The 20,908-nt window shown below is 45.3% G+C and overlaps 1 long non-coding RNA gene across 1 annotated transcript in view; it reads left to right on the plus strand.

The window, feature by feature from the left end:
* LOC126990232 (uncharacterized) overlaps positions 1-20,156 on the plus strand; it is a 40,753-nt gene extending 20,597 nt beyond the window's left edge. The window contains exons 3-5 of the long non-coding RNA XR_007744148.1: positions 8,115-8,231; positions 13,758-13,844; positions 19,753-20,156. This is a non-coding gene — a long non-coding RNA (uncharacterized LOC126990232). The remainder of the gene's footprint in view (positions 1-8,114; positions 8,232-13,757; positions 13,845-19,752) is intronic.
* Positions 20,157-20,908: the final 752 nt, after the last annotated feature.

Raw genomic sequence — 20,908 nt, forward strand, 5'->3', positions numbered from 1 at the left:
GAAGCAGCATCCGGGGTATTGGAAGAAGCAGCATCCGGGGTATTGGAAGAAGCAGCATCCGGGGTATTGGAAGAAACAGCATCCGGGGTATTGGAAGAAGCAGCATCCGGGGTATTGGAAGAAGCAGCATCCGGGGTATTGGAAGAAACAGCATCCGGGGTATTGGAAGAAGCAGCATCCGGGGTATTGGAAGAAGCAGCATCCGGGGTACTGGAAGAAGCAGCATCCGGGGTACTGGAAGAAGCAGCATCCGGGGTACTGGAAGAAGCAGCATCCGGGGTATTGGAAGAAGCAGCATCCGGGGTACTGGAAGAAGCAGCATCCGGGGTATTGGAAGAAGCAGCATCCGGGGTATTGGAAGAAGCAGCATCCGGGGTATTGGAAGAAGTCAGTGAAGAAAAATGTAAAGTCCTGCACCTTGGGAGGGGATATCCAGCACACCAATGCCACATGGGAAACACTCCACTGTCCACCACAGAGGCAGAGAAAGACATGGGAGTATGTGATTCCAGGCTACCAGTGAAGGCCAAATCCCTGACAATCGCATCCGACGGGTTCAAAAAACACAGCAGCAGCAACAACAGCATCACCAGTATAAGCAGCTGCAGCAGAAGTAACAGAAATAGCAACAGTAACAGCAGCAGAGGTAGCAGAAGTAAAAGCAGTAGCAGATACAGCAGTACCAGTAGGAGAAGTAACAGCAGCAGCAGCAATAGAACCAACATCATCATCATCAGCAGAAGTAGTAGAGCAGCAGCAACAGAAGCAGCAACAGGAGCTATGAACCCTCTCCACCTTCACGTCTCATCGTTGTTGTTGTGTGGGGCACCGCGAGGCATTAAGAGCCAACAACCGAGAGTACTGTCAACGATTCGACCAGTAAATGAGCAAGGTAAACAGTCTATCGACGCCATCTATCGACACATTTTGATGCTAAACAATGACGAAACAAACGCCTGTCGATGACCTCTATTCTCGTTGTAAATTTATATAGTATGATGTCTCGAACACACACACACACACACACACACACACACACACACTCACACACACAGCTTGTCGTCCCTTCTCCCAGCCAGACGTCGCCTGGAGTCTGCCTGGTTTGTTTTGAAGGGCTGTGAGTGTTTAATGGACGCTCGGGGACAGTTAGCGGGGAGGGGAGCAGAGGACAAAGGAAAAGCAAACAGCAACAGACTTCTTGGTCCTAACACGGCTGTTTGTTGTTGCTACCATCTAGTCTAATCTACGAGTCAGAGACACAGGACAGCAAAGGCGAAGGCTCCTCCCCTCCCACCAGTCCCTCCAAGAAAAGGAAGAATACCATGTAGTATAGAAACACTACAAAGGAATTTTACATGGACAGAAGGAAGATCAAACACGACACCTAAGCTAACACGACTTTCTGTTAGACCGGAGCAAAATAGCGGATGTTCGGGTTAGCTTCTAAATATTTGTCTAGTCAGTTTTTGAACGTCCAAATAGTTTCGCTTTCGACATCGTTTTGAGGCAGACCATTCCACACACTGATGACACGGTTGAAGAAGTGCGTTGATTCATTTGAGTTGAAACGCTTCCTCATTATTTTGTATCCATTGTTTCTTGTTGCGCTTGATTGAGAGACTGTAAAATAATCATGAACATTAACGTTATCGAATCCCTTGAACAATTTAAACATTTCGATAAGTTCACCTCTTAGTCTGCGCTGTGATAAGCTGACTAAGTTAAGTTCTCCATGCCTGTCTTCGTACGGTTTAGACCAAAACTGAACGCAATACTTAAGATGTGGGCGAACTAACGAATTGTAGCGTCAATATTACTTTTTCTGATTTGTGTTCAAATGTACGACCAATAAATCCGATCAGTTTATTGGCAGTTTTTACTACTTCTGTGCAATGTTGACTCGGTTTAAGATCGTTCGAAATTATTACTCCAAGATCTTTTTCTTTGCTGGCTTCAGAAAATCCCACTCCGTTAATTTGATAATGAATACGATCGTTGTTGATTCCGATATGCATAACCTTGCACTTTTCAATATTGAAATCCATTTGCCATGTTCGCGCCCAACTACTTAAACGTTCGAGATCAGCTTGGAAGTGTTCTTTATCCGTTGTCGTAGTGACTCTGCTGGCTATTTTTGTGTCGTCTGCAAATTTCGATATTGTACACGATAGCCGCTCGTCAATGTCATTTGCGTACACTAAAAACAGAACTGGTCCCAACACCGACCCCTGTGGAACACCGCTTTTGACATCTCGCCAGTCAGAGGGGAGGCGGTGGCTGAACGGATAGCGAGACGGCCCCGCGTTCAAGAGGACGCGAGTTCAATCTCCACCCGGTGCCACCAAGCTGGGATTTTTCAGCCGCCGCCGAGTGGCTTAAAACTACCCACATGCTGTCCAGAAGACCACCTATCAACCCGGACTCTAGATTCTAGGATTAAAGATGAGCTCCGGGAGGGCAGCATGAGCCAATGCAAGATGGCGCCACTATAAACACTCGCCTGCGCCAGAACGGGCTGGGCTGACCATTAGGCCCCACCGGGAAGAAGCCTTGGGCCGACCATTAGGATCCACCGGGAAGAAGCCTACCGGCGCAAAAGGCCAAGACGTAAAAAAAAAAAAAAAAAAAAAAAGATGATATTCCATTCATAACAACTCTCTGTTTACGGTCGGTCAGCCAGTCTTTGAGCCACTTATGGATATTACCAGTTATACCGTGAGCTTGCAATTTACTAAGGAGGCGGTTGTGAGGGACTTTGTCAAATGCTTTCTGAAAGTCCAAATATATAATATCTACTGACTGACTTTCATCGTATACGTTAAAGATGTAGTTGAAGAAATCGAGGAGGTTAGTCAAACAGGAACGCCTCCTCCTTCTCCTCCTCCTCCTCCTCCTCCTCTTCCTCCTTCTACTTCTGCTTTTTCTCCTCTTCTTTCTTCGCCATCTTTCTTCCTTCACCTCAGAAACCTAAACTCTATTCTTCCGCTTCAGGTGTTTCTCCGCCTCCCTCCCCCCCCCCATCGCAATAAAACGGCCTCTGAGGCGAAGGTTTTCCAGCAGCACATAAATTCCTGAGATAAATGCTCGACGCTCCCATGAATATTAACAAGATGGTGTCAGCGTGCGGCGGTGTTCATCCTTCCATCCCGCCCACCAGCCGAGCAGCCTGGCCGAGCAGCCTAGGCAAACAGCTTTTTCTCTGCCAGTGGCTGCTCTTACCTATGTGGGTCTCTACAGCATAAAGCCAATCGCGTGATGTTCCGTTTTTTATCACATATTCATTTCTTTTTCCATAAACATGTGTACATTTAACGTTCAAATTCAAGTCAGTAAACTATTCCATTCATCAAATTTTGTTCGTTTTTCTAACCAAATTTTGTCATGTCTATCACCGTCATATTTTTAGTACCGATTATTATTATTATTTTTTTTTTACGTCGTGGCCTATTGCGCCGGTAGGCTTCTTCCCGGTGGATCCTAATGGTCGGCCCAAGGCTTCTTCCCGGTGGATCCTGATGGTCGGCCCAGCCCGTTCTGGCGCAGGCAAGTGTTTATAGTGGCACCATCTTGCATTGGCTCATGCTGCCCTCCCGGAGCTCATCTTTAATCCTAGAATCTAGAGTCCGGGTTGATGGGTGGTCTTCTGGACAGCATGTGGGTAGTTTTAAGCCACTCGGCGGCGGCTGAAAAATCCCAGCTTGGTGGCACCGGTCGGGGATTGAACTCGCCTCGTCCTGAACGCGGCGCCGTCACGCTATCCATTCAGCCACCGCCTCCCCATAGCTCCAATCGATTTGCTATACCTGTTATTTCTCCCCTCACACACTTATGCAAGACGATCATGTCACCTATTCATATCCCTGCTCTGGTGGTTACAGGTTGAATTTATCCACACTTTCACCACATCGCGCGACCCAGGATGGGAGCCAATCTTGTAGCAACTCTCTGTATCCCCACAATCCTCCCTGTTTCTCTAAATGTGTGTCTCTGACTTTCTACTCATGCTCATCCCTATACTGTCCAAACCCCTTATGCAAGAGTTAACCAGCATCTTCACTCTTTCATCCCTCACGCTGGTAAACTCTAGAACGATCTTCCTTCATCTGTATCTCCTTCTGCCTACGACTTGAACTCTTTCAAGAGGAGGGTATCTGGACACCTCTCCTCCCGAAATTGACCTCTCTTTCGGCCACCTCTTTGGATTCATTTTGTGAGCAGCGAGTAGCGGGCTTTTTTTTATTTTTTTATTATTGTTTACTTTTTTTGTGCCCTTGAACTGTCTCCTTTGTTGTAAAAAAAAAAAAAAAAGCTGTGGCTCTGTCTGTGTGCTGGCATGTGCCTGTGATTGTGTCTGTGTTCGTGTGTGTGTGTGTGTGTGTGTGTGTGTGTGTGTGTCTACCAGTGTATGTGACTATATCTGTGCCTCGCTGTTTGTCTGCCTGTCTCTTATCCCACTCCTGATATATATTCTGACCTTCTTCATTGCTTATTATTATTATTATTATTATTATTATTATTATTCTCTCTCTCTCTCTCTCTCTCTCTCTCTCTCTCTCTCTCTCTCTCTCTCTCTCTCTCTCACACACACACACACACACACACACACACACACACACACACACACACACACACACACACACACAGGCAGAACAGGCCATGTATAACCTCTATTACCAATCTTCCGCCCCTCTTTCGTTAGGTCTATAGTCGCTTATTGCATCCTTAGTCAGGCTAGTCTCATCAAAAGACCACAGATGTTGCGCCGACTAAACGAAACTTTCCATACTCACTCGTGGAGGCAGCGAGAGGTAGTGTTACTGAGGGACAAATTAGCGTTAGTCCTACGATGTCATCCTCCCTCTGTTGGTTTACAAGATATGATACAACTTTTTTTTTCCATTTTCGTCGCATGGAGACAAATGGGGCACACACTATAGCTGCGCGTGGCCTCAGTGCTCATATATGTAGCACTGGCTTTTGAACATTTCCTCGTGTTCCTTTCTTCTCTTCTTCATACCCTTCCTTCATCCTTCTTCCTCCTTTTCTCTAGCTCTCTTTTCCTCTTCCTTCCTTTTCTTCCTTTCCTCTCTTTTTCTCCACTTTATTTCTTCCTCGTGTTATGTTAGACAAAAAAACACTTATCCCAAGCTAAGTGTATTATGAATCCTCACCTTCAAATACCTGCGTCGCAAGGCTCATAGTCACACGCCTGGGAGTTAAGCCTATTTTCCAAGTTTAAATGAAAACAGGTCTATGATAGTTCTAGGGCAGCATCGTTCTGAGACGACGCCCCGACTCCTTTGTATACCCTCAATAAGCCTGGAAAGTTTGAAAAGTTTTCGTTTAGTCGGCGCAACATCTGTGGTCATGCCGGAGAGAGACAGAAGGGGAAGGAATTTTAGAAGAGAACAGATCCCAGGAGACGGGACACAACCCCCGATTAATAATTGGTACCCATTCACTGCTGGGTGGACAGGGGCGTAGGGAATCGGAAAAGCCGCCCAAAATTTTCCACTCCGCCCGGGAATCGAACCCGGACTCTCTCGATTGTGAGCCGAGTGTACTAACCACTGCACCACGAAGCTCCCCCAAATAAGCCTGGAAGAGGTCCAATAATTCAATGGCGTTAAGTTAGGTGGCACTAAAATACAGTTATTTTGGCTCTGTTTGATTGCCATCCGGTAGGCTACACAGGGTCATCGGAGCTTGTAAATTTCGTTTTGTGATCCCAGTGCCCAAGCAGACTCCTTTCATGGTGTAAAATCATGTAACCGACATAGATTTATGAACCCCGTTTCGAACAAGCGACACAGTGACAAAATCGAGCTCCAGGCGAGTAAAAGGGTTCGCTGGCCAGCACGAACACCGCCGCGGCCAGCAGTGTCATTACCTAAGTCTATATATACCAAGTCAAGTCACTCTGCTTCAAAACTGCGACCGGTACGCGCAGAAGGTGGTTTGGGGGCGGAGCAGCGGGATGACGTCACTTGAAGCTAAAAAAAAAATACCCGCCAGTTCAGGGGTGACTAAAGTTGCGGCCGTGTGTGCACTTTGGATGTGCACGCTTGCCTTCTTTCACAGCGCGTTCAGGCAAGCCACTGATGAACAAAATATGCCTTTTTATTGTGCTATTGCGTGACTGTAATTCCAATTCCTACAAACGGCGGTGTGGGGTGTGAGGGAGGGCATGTTGAAGTGATTGATTTAAATTAGTCCGCCTTTCTTCGTTTCTCTAAATCCCTGTTTCTACATTCTCTAGTTTGGCTCCAAGCAGTGTCACGCATAAACCACGCCTCGGCCGTGTCTCCTCCCACAAACCTACGAATGACTTGGTGTATATAGACTTAGAGTAACACATGATGGCCACTGGGCTTCGTGTTCAGGGTATTAATCATCAACTCTGCTAGCCAGTGTTGCGATTGAGAGACTCCGAGGCTGTTGTGTGATACTACAGAGCTTAACATAAGAACTCCGTGCCTGTTGCGTGTTATTACAGAGGTTAACGGAAGAACTGTGTGGCTGTAAGATAAAGCTACAGAGGTTAATGCAAAGAAATAGTGTAATGTTCGTTCGTCCTTGTGTGTCACGGTGAGAGTTGCTCGGTAGTGAGGACGTGTTAGTCCCTTAATCCAGAGGTAATTCTGATAGTCAACAAAGATGATATAATTGTTTTGTGGTGCGGCGCCATTTAGTGGCCTTCACGAGCGAACGATCATTAGAGAAAGTGTTATAACCGTTTACCGTTTACCGTTGATGAGGTTTCAGGCCCCGGTCCGCCGCCATCGCAGCGCTCCAAAGGGCCGCCAACATTATAACAGTAATATTAGCACCGAAAGTTGTCCTCAATCCTCATGTTTGTCACGTCGTGGGATATAGTGAATAAGTGAGTCAGTGCTTTCTTGAAGACTGCCAGACTGCCACTGTTCTTAACGTCCCCGGGTAACTCATTATAGAGCCGCGGGGCACTCTTCTCAAATGCTCTGAAACCCAGTTCCAAGTTGACTCTGGGCTCATGTCTATACTGTTCTGCACTGTCTCACTGACATGGCGGTGTCCAAGTGAAAATCCTGCAGTAAATTTCTCAAATATCCAGGTTTACCAAGTCTTGTTGCTTGATGAGTCAAGACACATATTTTGTAGACTATTCGTGCCTTAATGGGCAGCCGATGCAAGTCTATAAGTGCAGGTGTTATTCTCTCACGTGGCGGCAGGCCCTTTATTAGCCTTGCAGCTCTGTTCATGACAAGTTGTAGTTTCGGTAAATATGGAGAATCACTACGCGCCGCCAATATTGCTTCTACGGCACTACTAGCCTTTCCAAGCTATCACATACTGTTGTGTTACTCTAGTTTTACTGGCGCATCAAACATATACTGCGTCTACAAGTGATGATAAGGAATAACAGATAATATTCCTCTCCCCTTCAACAAAATCAAAACACCTGGTAGTGGGGAGGGCTAAGAAGACCAGGGAAACTGTGGGGTAAAAACAGCTATTGCAATGATGCTGTCTGCCTGAAATGAAGCGTTTCTGTGCTTTACTTACGGGAAACTATATATCTCTTGATATAAGGGATCCAGCGTTAAAGGAAAATTGAGTATTAAATGTAAGAGATTCCGGAGTCCAAGTAGTTGGTTTGAGATGATGGCGCTACCTGTTGATGCTTGTCAAGAGGGGGGGGGGGGGGGATGCTAGTTGACAGTGTGGAATTGTGCATGCGTTGTTGTTGTTGTGTGTGTGTGTGTGTGTGTGTGTGTGTGTGTGTGTGTGTGTGTAATTCACCACGAGTTGGACTCGCAATCTCCAGCAGGTACCCTCCCGACATGAGCAAGTGCTCTTTATAGCCGATATACGGGCACTGCCAGGACCTCACACACCACACACCCCTCCCCCTGGCTCAAGGGAGGACAGTACCCAACCTCTTAGTCAACGGAAAGAATCCGGCGTGTGCGGCCTCGAACCGCCGCCTGTCAGGCTGTGAAGCCTGGCAGAGCAACGCTCTAACCAGTTGAGCAAGTGGAGCGTGGCTGTGTGTGTGTGTGTGTGTGTAATTGGCAGGGTGATGTATTCCAACGCTAGCCCCGTTACTTAGGTCTTAATGCATTTTTTTCCAGTGTGGAGCTGAATGAACCGTCAGCACCGTGGGACGTCTGCATCTTGCCGCTCCCCGCCCACGTAGGCACAGCGGCGTGGCGCGACCGTCTGCCTGCCCCGTCGCCAAACAAGGCGAGGTCAGTAAACGTTCACAGTAAAAAGTCGTTTGAGTGTTACACGACGTAAATTCTTCATGTTGTGGTGTCTTGGGTTTTATTTTGGTGTAAAATTTTGCCGAATTATGGAAAAATATTCTTGGCAGTTCTAAGATCTTTAAATATTGACTACTCATCATTGCCGAAGGGAGAAATAATTCTATCCCAAAACAGCATCCCTTCCCTCCATATAGTAGCATAACGTTATAGAGGTGACAAAGTATTTTGGAAAGAGTGAATGCAGGAGAAGTCGAGCGCCTGAATTTTCTCAGCGATGGGATGCCATTGTCTGGGATGGTCATTGTCAAGAGCAGGAGCCCGCCTCGTTTTTTTTATTTTTTTCAGAATTCTTTCCCACAAAACACTGAAAATACACACCAGAACAATAAGAGCCTTGCGGAAACAGTAAAACTTATGGTGGTTGAGGGGGACCAAGCCACGAGGGAGGTCACATATATATCCCCGAAGTTTTAGTATTTTTTCTTGGTATATATTGTCGTATATATTACTGTTGTTTATGTGAAAGAAATTGCTAACAAATCGTAGAAAATAGAGGCACGTTCTTCTTAAAAATTACCTTTCTCTCTCTCTCTCTCTCTCTCTCTCTCTCTCTCTCTCTCTCTCTCTCTCTCTCTCTCTCATTTCTCTTTTTTTCTGCTATATTTGGTGTAGAGTAACTTTTAACGCACATTTTCCTTTCCCGCGTCTCTCTCTCTCTCTCTCTCTCTCTCTCTCTCTCTCTCTCTCTCTCTGTCATATATTCCTTTTCCTTACATTTCGCTACCTTCCTTTCTTACTTCAATTCTTAAGCTCCTTCTCCTTCCCTCACTCTATCCATCTCCGTTTCGTCTTCCTATCTCTTCTAAGTCTTTTATGCTATCTCTCTCCCATTTTTTCGCTTTCTGCTACAGCGTGTGGGTGATATTAGGCAAGTCACCTATGACAAATGTTATCGTCAGCAAGCAACGGCGAAACTGAACTCTGGAATAACTGATTTCGATGTTTCGACTAGAATTTTGTTTTGCCTGTCCATCTTGAAGAAACAGTATCACCTGCAAACCTTGTGTAATCTATCGAGCTGCTGCAACACATGTTCTATAGCAAAAGGCATTCACTAATTTTTTTTCAGACAACAAAGCAGAGCACAAAACTGCAAGTCGTATTTTAAAACATTTCGTCGCCCAAGTTCACATATTTGACAAGGCTTTCGCAGGTGTTGTGGGCATTTCCAGGGATAGTTTCATGACCCTGGTAGTAGTTTGACCCTTCCTCTGTAGCATGAGCTTAAAGAAACACTAATTAGAACCCGATTGATCCCCTCTTTGACCTTTAGTAATAACTGATGTGAGAAATGAAAGTGTCTTGTAATACCTGTCTTATTCAGTTTGTTTGTGTCGAGTGTAGTTTCCTCTTCCTACTCTCGCCGCCTGAAATAAAGATAAGTCAAGGGTCAGGGAATCATTAAGCCAACTCGTGCTCATAGTTTCGATACACCAGAAACACCACAGCACAACTTAACATGAGCAACTGCCTCAGAATCAAGAGACTAGAATGTCCTCCCTGTGATGACTAAAAACAGGGCTCGTGTGACTACCAGTGAAGAAGCTCTACGGACTCTGCTACAAGGCGTCACATTCCTGTTAACACTTGTACGGTTATGGATGTGGTGGTGTATGGGTGATGGTGATAGTGTGTGGTGGAGGTAATGATGGTGGTACTCGTGGTAGTGTGGTGTGGTGGGTCCATAAGTTGTGTCCATCAGAGCCTCGGAGGGGGGATGGTAAGCGTTGGTCATCTCATCTTTTCAGCATCCACATCCAGCATCCACGTTCATCCGCCTTTCGCCCACGGATAAAAGTGAAGGAATGTTTATAAGTTATGGAGGGGAATAGGAGCGCACAGTACATTATTATGGAAGTGATAATGTTGTCGTACACGATTAGAGTGATTCTTAATTGACTGGAGTGAGGGACCCGCACAAACTGTTTCTCGTATATTCCTAGCAATGGTATAGCAGTACAATGATGAATCTATTTGTTGGTGAATATATTGCACATGAGAGAGAGAGAGAGAGAGAGAGAGAGAGAGAGAGAGAGAGAGAGAGAGAGAGAGACGTGGACTGGGTTTCAATCCCTGCTTCGATTCGATGAGATACTGAACCCTTTGAATGAACCCTTGAACAATCACTTATTCGATAGTCGTGAGGGCGAGGGAGGAAGGGAAGGAGGTTTGTGTGTGTGTGTGTGTGTGTGTGTGTGTGTGTGTAGGAAGGTGATTGGCTGCCCGGCGGTGGGTGGAAGGCGGTGATTGGCTGGGAGTAAAGGGGGAGGCAGCGTCTGGGTTGGAAGGGACTGAGGCAACGTTCCCAGATTATCGTACTCAGAGCGTCGTATTTACCAGTTTCTGATCCTTAACTATTGCCAAGAAACAGAAATAATTAACCATTTTAACGATAAGTATATATGAAGGCAGTTATTGGGGTCGAGGAGGCAGTTTTTAGGTCGGAAATCAGGAAACATAAGCGGCAGAGTACGACAACTTTTCAACGTTGGACAGAGGTAAACCATTCTCATTTTGACAGCCAAGGGGAGTGGAGGTTACGTTTGCAGGGCCGTTGTCGAGGTGCTGCTGGTCCTGCCCTTCTCTATTTCTTGGTAACGTGTCGTATTATGCAACTTAATATGTATCGTATAATGTAAATCAGTCATGTAAATCAATTATGCTAGTTTAGTGTTAGTACAGCTTCGAACTATTATTCAATCTGGATCGTATTGTTTCGTGTAATTTGTTTCGTTCTCTAGCTGACGTCGGGGGCCTCGTGGTGCAATAGTTAGCACACTCGGCTCACAATGGAGAGAGCCCGGGGCGGAGTGGAAAAATGTGGGCGGCTTTTCCGATACCCTACGCCCCTGTCCACCCAGCAGTGAATGGGTACCAAGTATTAATCGGGGGTTGTGTCCCGTCTCCTGGGGTCTGTTCCCTTCTCCTATAATTCCTTCCCCTTCTGTCTCTCTCCGGCATATGACCACAGATGTTGCGCCGACTAAACCAAACTTTCCAACTTTCTAGCTGATGTCAAGTGTCGGATGTTTTCATGGAGTTGCGGGTTACTTGTTTTTATAACCTAAAGTGCTGGTTCGGTTCATGTTAATAATTGTTGGTGTCTGGGCAGTCTGTATCGTCTTCTCATGTAATTTTCTTTATTCTCTATTTAGGCATCAATTGTCAGAGCTGTTTTGAACGATGCTGCGGATAATTTCTGTTTATCATGTAACCTAAGTGGTGGGTCGTATTGATACTTATTAGTCTGGGCAATCGATGTATCTCTCGTGTAGCTTATTTTATTTTATACGTAAGGTGTCAAGCCAGTGCCTTTGTGATCTTCAGTGCGGGTAACATTTAGTTAATTGCTCGTGGAAGTGATGTTACGTAATTATTCCTAGATAGTGTCAATAGTGTTCGTGTGTTTCCTTCTGAAAGTGCTGTCATAAAGAATATTTCCTAAGTCTATATACACCAAGTCAAGTCATACGCAGGTTTGTGGGAGGAGACACGGCCGAGGCGTGGTTTATGCGTGACACTGCTTGGAGCCAAACTAAAGAATGTAGAAACAGGGATTTAGAGAAAACGAAGAAAGGCGGACTAATTTACATCAATCACTTCAACATGCCCTCCCTCACACCCCACACCGCCGTTTGTAGGCATTGGAATTACAGTCACGCAATAGCACAATAAAAAGACATTTTTTCGTCAGTGGCTTGCCTGAACGCGCTGTGAAAGAAGGCGAGAATGCACATCCAGAGTGCACACACGGCCCCAACTTTAGTCACCCCTGAACTGGCGGGTATTTTTTTTCTTTTTTAGCTTCAAGTGACGTCATCCCGCTGCTCCGCCCCAAAACCGCCTCCTGCGCGTACCGGTCGCAGTTTTGAAGTAGAGTGACTTGACTTGGTATATAGACTTATAATATTTCTGCCTAGTGTCATTAGTTCGTGTCATATCCTGAGTCTAAAATTTGATGATTAGATGGTCAATAGTTCCCTGATGTGAAAGCGATGCAAAGTTCGGTTCCTGATAAGTTATTGGTCCCGAGAATGTTGTAAAAGTGAGACTGAACAGTGGTGGTGTTTGTTCTTGGTAACTGAGTTTTTTTTATATTAAGCAAGGTAGGCAGCTCAAGGGCAAGAATAGACCTATGATAAGATAAGATAAGATAACTTTATTGTCACATTGAATACGAAATACATGAAATTTGTTTTGGCATTGAGCTCATCCATTCGCTAAAAATACATACTTTGCATTAAAGATACTAAAAACAGTATATTATTCACAATATCATACCAGTCATTACCTTTACATACTTTACTAGTTTACTACTTTACTAGGTGCATAACACGTTAACTGAGGTTCTGGGTCAGTGTTTGTCCCTGTTAAGTTTGTTTCTGGGTTAGTGTTTGTCCTTGGTAACTTGAGATTCTGGACCCATATTTGTTTAGGCTTTCGTAGAGATTGTGATCGTGTTTCCATGGGTAGATTTATGACCCTGAGGATGGTTTGGCAAGTTTCGTGCTCCATAAATGTGAAAAAAAAACTCATAAGAATCCGATTGATCTCCTTTGTGGCCTTAAGAAGTGATAGTCGTGAGAGCCGATAGCGTCTGAGAACAGGGTTGCTGGGCCGCGTGGCTGCTTGGTATCGCCTTAGTCGGTTAGGTATCTGATGTTGAAATACCGCGTTTGTGAGTTTTTCGTTCTTTAACCCGGTAGCTGCGGGGATCATGTTTCTTAATGGTACCTCTAAGCGGGAGAATGAGAAAAAAAATCATCACTCACGCAAACCATTTCATTATATATATCAATGCATTTGTGATCAGGTTATGCATCATCTATTTTGGGGGGTTTATATCATGGCAAAAATGTGGCCCGTCGCTGCTACACGGTAAAGCCACAAATTTGGCCCGTCGCTGCTACCGGGTTAACTGGAATTTCATTACTGAGTTACTTTATCTTCGTATATCGATTTAGCCATTACTCCATAACCGTTAGTTTTTGGTGGATGAGCCATTTAAATGTTAGAGAATATTCAACACCACTGACTTTTAACAGTTAATCAGCCAGCCCAGTCAGGTGCTAGTCCTTAGGGCCGCTTTCACAGTCATTTTGTTTTTGATCGTTACCAATGGCCCCGATCGCCGCTAAAGTATTTCCAGGTATAACTGGCCGATGGGGTAGTGGCGGCTGCGGGGTTAGCCTAGCCCCGCACCTCACCACACACTCTCATCACCTCTCGCTTCCTCTGCAGCCGCCACTACCCCATAGGCCAGTTTCACGTGGAAAACTATAGCGTCGATCGCCGCCATTGGTAACGATCAAAACAAACAAAGTGACTGTGAAAGCGGCCCTTAGTATGTGATTGTTTGGTACATTGGCCTTGGTTTTGGTTCGGTAGGTAGTCACTCCTTCCGGTCGTTAGTACAGCCTTTCTAACGGCTTACTGTCCTTTCCGCAGATCCCGGCTCGTCTGCTGGTGGTTTATCGCGTCCAGACTGGTGAGATGCTGCAGCTGTCCTTGTGCTACTGATGCGGCTTGCTGATAGTTAAGTATAATTGAAGCTTTTGGCAGTGATGGTTAACGACATCTTGGGCCGTATAACTAAACATTTCGTCACCTAAGTTCACATATTTGACAAGGCTTTCGTAGGAGTTTTGGGCATATCCAGAAGTAGTTTTATGGCCCAGTGGTAGTCTGGCCCTTCTTCTGTACCGTGAACCTGAAGAAACACTCATTAGAACCCGATTGACCCCTTCTTTGACCTTTAGAAATAGCTGATGTGAGAAGCGAGAGTGTTTTAGAATACCAACCCTTAACTCTTCGCAGTAAGGGATGAATATATCCTGTGATCTTGACCAGGATAGCTGAGGTAATGTGTAGAATTGTTTTAATCATTTAACAGGAATATGTGGCATGACTGAAGTATTTAGTTTGGCAGGAACAGTTTACTAGACCTTAAACTCTTGGCAGTAAGGGAGAAATATTTTGACTTCTCTTGACCAGGATAACTTGACGGAGTGTAGAATTTGATCACTAAAGAGTAATATCACGCTCGTAGGTGAAATGGAGTTTGTGCAAGCACTTGGCAACTATGGATGAACAATTTATTTTTTCTTTATAGTGGCGCCATCTTCTCTTGGCTCATGCTGCCCCCCGGAACTTCTTGATTCACTTGGACGGTTGATGGGTGGTCTTCAGGACAGCATGTGGGTAGTTTTAAGCCACTCGGCGGTGACTGAAAAATCCGAGGTGGTAGCGTGGGGATTCGAACCCGCGTCGTCCATCACGCGGTGAATGTGGGCCCAGCACGCTACCAGTGAAAACAGAGAGGGTTATAATTAGTGGCTTGATCATGGCTTACGTGAATAATAATCAGCCTCTCCGGGGGAAAGATTAGTTCGAAATGGGCACTTAATAGGAAGTAGAATAGGTGGATTATTAACCAGGGAAGCGTGAAATAGGGTTTAGAATGTTTTGATAATTTAAGTTTAGTTGTGATCTGGATGGAATATTTGTGCCTGCCAGTGAGCAGACACCACTCAAGATTAGGTTATCTGCTACATCCAACTCCTGGCGGTAAGGAACTAATATTTGGGGGACCAGGGTGAATGACAGGGTTTGATGGGTAGGTTTGATCACTTAACCCGGTAGCAGCGACGGGCCAAATTTGTGCCATGATATAAACCCCCCAAAATAGATGATACATAATCTGATCACAAATGCTTTGATATATATTATGAAACTGTTTGTGTGAGGGGTGATTTTTTCATCATTTTTTCGCTCGGAGGGACCATTTGAAAACATGATCCCTGCTGCTACCGGGTTAATGGATAGGTTAGAATCTTGGCAGTCAGGGAAGGGTACTATTAGGGACTTGTATAGCCATGCAAGAGTTTTGAATTGTGGGTTTTGATCTTTTTTTTTTTTTTTTTTTTTACAGCAAAGGAGACAGTTCAAGGGCACAAAAAAAGTAAACATTAATAAAAAAAAGCCCGCTACTTGCTGCTCCTAAAAGAATCCAAAGAGGTGGCCGAAAGATAGGTCAGTTTCGGGAGGTGTCCTGATACCCTCCTCTTGAAAGAGTTCAAGTCGTAGGCAGGAGGAAATACAGATGAAGGAAGATTGTTCCAGAGTTTACCAGCGTGAGGGATGAAAGAGTGAAGATGCTGGTTAACTCTTGCATAAGGGGTTTGGACAGTATAGGGATGAGCATGAGTAGAAAGTCGAGTGCAGGGGCCGGGAGGGGGAGGCATGCAGTTAGCAAGTTCAGAAGAGCAGTCAGCGTGGAAATATCGATAGAAGATAGAAAGAGAGGCAACATTGCGGCGGAATTTAAGAGGTAGAAGACTATCAGTATGAGGAGGAGAGCTGATGAGACGAAGAGCCTTAGCCTCCACTCTGTCCAGAAAAGCTGTGTGAGTGGAGCCCCCCCACACATGAGATGCATACTCCATACGAGGGCGAACAAGGCCCCTGTATATGGACAGCAACTGTGCAGGGGAGAAGAACTGGCGGAGACGGTACAGAACGCCCAGCATCGAGGAAGCTGATTTAGTAAGAGATGAGATATGAAGTTTCCAGTTGAGATTTTGAGTTAAGGATAGACCGAGGATGTTTAGTGTTGAGGAAGGTGATAGCTGGGTGTTGTCAAAGAATAGGGGATAGTTGTTTGGAAGATTGTGTCGAGTGGATAGGTGGAGAAACTGCGTTTTTGAGGCGTTGAAGGACACCAGGTTCTGAACAATATCTTAAGTCTGGGTAATATAGAAAGTGAAAATTTGGACTAAATTCGCCAAGGCTGAATCAAACAAGGTGGACTTAAAAAAAATGGGAAAGGGTTCAGAAAAAAAATGGGAAAGGGTTCAGAAAAAAAAAATGGGAAAGGATTCAGAAAAAAATGGGAAAGGGTTCAGAAAAAAATGGGAAAGGGTTCAGAAAAAAAAAATGGGAAAGGGTTCAGAGCAAGAGGATGCTGGTGACCTACGGCATTCATGACTTATACCTGACAATGAGTAGCCACCGCTGTAGTTTTCATGTAAATTCCTCACAGGGGAAATTTGAAGTAAGGTTAAGTATTTGGTTTTCTTCACTTTGTTTTCATTTTCCGCAACAGCTATGCAAGTGGTGGAGTCAAAAAAAAAAAAAAAAAAGGAAGGGAAGATGTATTTTGACTGGGGAGGAAAGGAAGGAAGGGAGGACAGAATGGGGTGGGGAGGAAAGGAAGGAAGGGAGGACAGAATGGGGTGGGGAGGAAAGGAAGGAAGGGAGGACAGAATGGGGTGGGGAGGAAAGGAAGGAAGGGAGGACAGAATGGGGTGGGGAGGAAAGGAAGGAAGGGAGGACAGAATGGGGTGGGGAGGAAAGGAAGGAAGGGAGGACAGAATGGGGAGGAGGAAGGAAGGAAGGGAGGACAGAATGGGGTGGGGAGGAAAGGAAGGAAGGGAGGACAGAATGGGGAGGGGAGGAAAGGAAGGAAGGGAGGGCAGAATGGGGTGGGAGGAAAGGAAGGAAGGAGGACAGAATGGGGTGGGGAGGAAAGGAAGGAAGAGAGGACAGAATGGGGTGGGGAGGAGAAAGGAAGGAAGGGAGGACAGAATGGGGTGGGGAGGAAAGGAAGGAAGGAGGACAGAATGGGGTGGGGAGGAAAGGAAGGAAGGAGGACAGAATGGGGTGGGGAGGAAAGGAAGGAAGAGAGGACAGAATGGGGTGGGGAGGAAAGGAAGGAAGGGAGGACAGAATGGGGTGGGGAGGAAAGGAAGGAAGGGAGGACAGAATGGGGTGGGGAGGAAAGGAAGGAAGGGAGGACAGAATGGGGTGGGGAGGAAAGGAAGGAAGGGAGGACAGAATGGGGTGGGGAGGAAAGGAAGGAAGGAGGACAGAATGGGGTGGGGAGGAAAGGAAGGAAGGGAGGACAGAATGGGGTGGGGAGGAAAGGAAGGAAGGAGGACAGAATGGGGTGGGAGGAAAGCAAGGAAGGGCGGACACAACGGGGTGGGGAGGAAAGGAAGGAAGGGTGGACAGAATGGGGTGGGGAGGAAAGGAAGGAAGGAGGACAGAATGGGGTGGGGAGGAAAGGAAGGAAGGAGGACAGTATGGGGTGGGGAGGAAAGGAAGGAAGGGAGGACAGAATGGGGTGGGGAGGAAAGGAAGGAAGGGAGGACAGAATGGGGTGGGGAGGAAAGGAAGGAAGGGTGGACAGAATGGGGTGGGGAGGAAAGGAAGGAAGGGAGGACAGAATGGGGTGGGGAGGAAAGGAAGGAAGGGAGGACAGAATGGGGAGGAGGAAGGAAGGATAGATGATGCATAAACTGTGTCACCACTAAAGGCTAGTGCTGTTGTCTTAATGTAGGGAAAAATGATCGTGGACAAGTTTTCAGACAAGATTCTTTAGGTTTCAGTATTCAATAGGCCATGCAGTCTGTGTTCAAAGGGAAAGATACAACAGATGTCTCGAATGCTTTATTTAACCCGGTAACTGGGGGGGTCATGTTTGTTAGGTTAGGTTAGGTTATTTTAGGCTAAGTTAGGTTAAAGGCCCCTCTAAGCAAAATAATGAGAAAGAATAATCACTCACGCAAACCATTTCATAATATATATTAACGCATATGTGATCAGTTTATGCATGGCAGAAATTTGGCCCATCGCTGGTACATGGTAAAGCCACAAATTTGGCCCATCGCTGGTACACGGTAAAGCCACAAATTTGGCCTGTCGCTGGTACACGGTAAAGCCACAAATTTGGCCCATCGCTGGTACACGGTAAAGCCACAAATTTGGCCCATCGCTGGTACACGGTAAAGCCACAAATTTGGCCCGTCGCTGCTACCGGGTTAAGAAAGTAAAGTCAACTAGCTTACTTTTCTATGTCGTAATTTCCTATTCTACTAGGATAACATGATTCACTTTTCCCCTAAAGTTAATGTCAGTCTGAAGTATTGTGGTAATTGTCAAATTTGTAACTAATTCATTTTTTTTTTTTACAACAAAGGAAGCAGCTCAAGGGCACACACACAAAGAAGAACAATAATAAAAAAAAGCCCGCTACTCGCTGCTCCTAAAAAAGAAACAAAAGAGGTGGCCGAAACCAAGATTACCACTAAAGCACACTTGAAGGTTTGAGGCTGAACTATTTAAATCTTGTAATTCCAGTCACTTGTGTGGTTTTGGTAAATTGTGTCTCAGAACTTAGGTAATTCTAGAAGACTTCATTAGTATATCAGTGGTTTTGCAATAATGCGACTAGACTCACAGTGGATCCCAACCTTTTTTCAGGCGACCCCAATCATGCACCTCTCGACATGACTGCGACCCCGCTGGTTTAGTTATTATAATGTAACACCATCATTGATACTTTGAGGTCTTGGCGGCCCCAGGAAAAACGCTTGGCGACCCCAGGGTTGGGAAAGGGGGTACTATAGGGTATTGACACATGAAGGCAGTGACGACATAGGAAATGGTGGGATAAGATCGAAATGATAAACAGTATAAAAGATTAGGGGGACGGGAGAGGACTGACCAAGAACGGTGCAGGAAGTTACGGAAGGGCAGTGTAAAAGATTAAGCAGATAAAAAACTACGTGATTAAGACCAGAGTAGGAAGATTATGGGAACATTAAGTCCTAGAATATGTATGACAGGATAAAGGGAACAGGTTAGACAGTGATGAACTCCTGATGGAATGAGAGAATAGATAACAATTGATAGACTGTATTTACTCGTATGATATAAAGGGACGGGGGAGTGATGAAATAAGGACACTAAGATGGTGACAGGGAAGAAATGATTGACTAGGAGAGTATGGAATAAAACAAAACCCTAGACGTTGGACTTGGGAGAGGAAAAGAAGCCACAAGGGGACAGTGCTTGCTGAAGTCTAGGAAGAGAAAAAGACAGAGCTAGACATGTTACTATTGTTTAAGTGAAGGATTGTGGGCTTGTGGGCTGGAGAAAGGTTGAAAATATTGTAGTTCCAAGTTTTGATGTTCAACGAATAGGTCCATTGAGTGGCTACAAGCGTACAGTGAGGTCCAGCGTTGCCAAATTACCGTACTCAGCGCATTGCATTTTCCTGGTTTCTGACCGATAACTCTAGCAACAAGGAGCGACAATCATCACACTTTAACAGTTTCAACGATACCTTTAATTTTCTATCATTGTTTGTGTGGTTACGACGGTCTTGGAGGTTAGAAATGATAAATACAATGCTCAGAGTACGACAATTTGGCAACGCTGGTGAGGTCTGACAGCATGACTTGTGTTGCAGAAGTGGCAGGTGACCGAAACTCGTTCATAGATCATTCTTTTTGCATGTTTTTCAGTCTCTAAAGATTTCTAGGCTCCACTACATTGGCATCTTCATATCATCTGATGTTAGTTTAATCCCAGGTGATGTTACTCTCTCATATTTCATTTGTCTTGAGTATATTAACGCTGTTTTTCCTGTCCTCTTCAGCTGCCGCTCTGGTACTTCTGGGCGTCGGCTTCATCACCTTTTCAGTGTCTCGTCTCCTGTCAAAAACTTTCTCGTCAGACTTGTGTGCTAATTGTTTTTAGTACTAAGCAGCCAAAAATTAAATTCCTAGACTTCCCAATTTTTTTTTTCCTGCTATATTACCGAGCATTTCTTTTGGGGAGACTCTTTGAAGTACTGTAACACTGGTGGCAATGAATTTCAAATGCTCCAGCTGTGTCCACACGTGCAGCCATTGAGACAAAACAGTGACAGTCTTTGATGATTATCCGAACTTATATCAGTGTGGTACCTGTGGACAATTAAGTGGTGTGAGGGAGTGGCTCAGGAGGTACCAGAGAAGGGGAAACACACATCTTTAGCAGAATCTCTAATGAATATATCGCTAAACCTCTTAGTTCCTTCTTCAAACCCTATGCGTCTCTATAGCTATGTTTCTGGTGTGACGAGCTGCTAACTTGCTGGCCAAGAAATGCAAGGATGTCAGGTATCGAAGGTAACACTATCTCCAAAATTATTCACAACCTGCTTACAAGTATTAGAGAAATAAGGATGACAGTTTTACTAAGCAAGTCTGAGGAAAACCTCGAGAATGATCGAGGAGCTCCGCAGTGTCTGAAAGGTAAATGTATAGAGAACAAAAACAATCACTTGGCAAGACAACAAATAATGAACCTGAAGGAAACCCTTGAGTAGAGGAACACACCGTCACCTGTTGGGTTGGAGCGTAAACATCGCCGCCGTGCGAATTGAGAGGCAGCTCACACAAGGTACCAGAGCCTTCGAACTAATGCTAATCATGAACTGTCCTATCGCTCCTGTACACCCTCTGGACCCACCGAAGAGGCGATGCTTCTGGCATTTTGCTTCAGCTCGGTGAGACGACCTGAGGATATACTTTTCTGATTTTCCGTGGAATGATTATTGCTTCCAGGATAGAGACCCTTCTGTGTGTGCTCAGCGCATCACAGAGGTGATTGTCACTGAAATGGAGGCATACATTCCACGTACTTTCACTACTCCTCATGCTAAAAAGACATGGTTTAATCACGCTTGTTCTCGTGCTGTCAAAGATAGAGATGCAGCTCACAAAAGGTACCAGAGCCTTCGAACTAATGCTAACCAAGAACTTTACATT

This window comes from Eriocheir sinensis, chromosome 6 (genome assembly GCF_024679095.1).
Source record: "Eriocheir sinensis breed Jianghai 21 chromosome 6, ASM2467909v1, whole genome shotgun sequence".
Lineage (NCBI taxonomy): Eukaryota > Metazoa > Arthropoda > Malacostraca > Decapoda > Varunidae > Eriocheir > Eriocheir sinensis.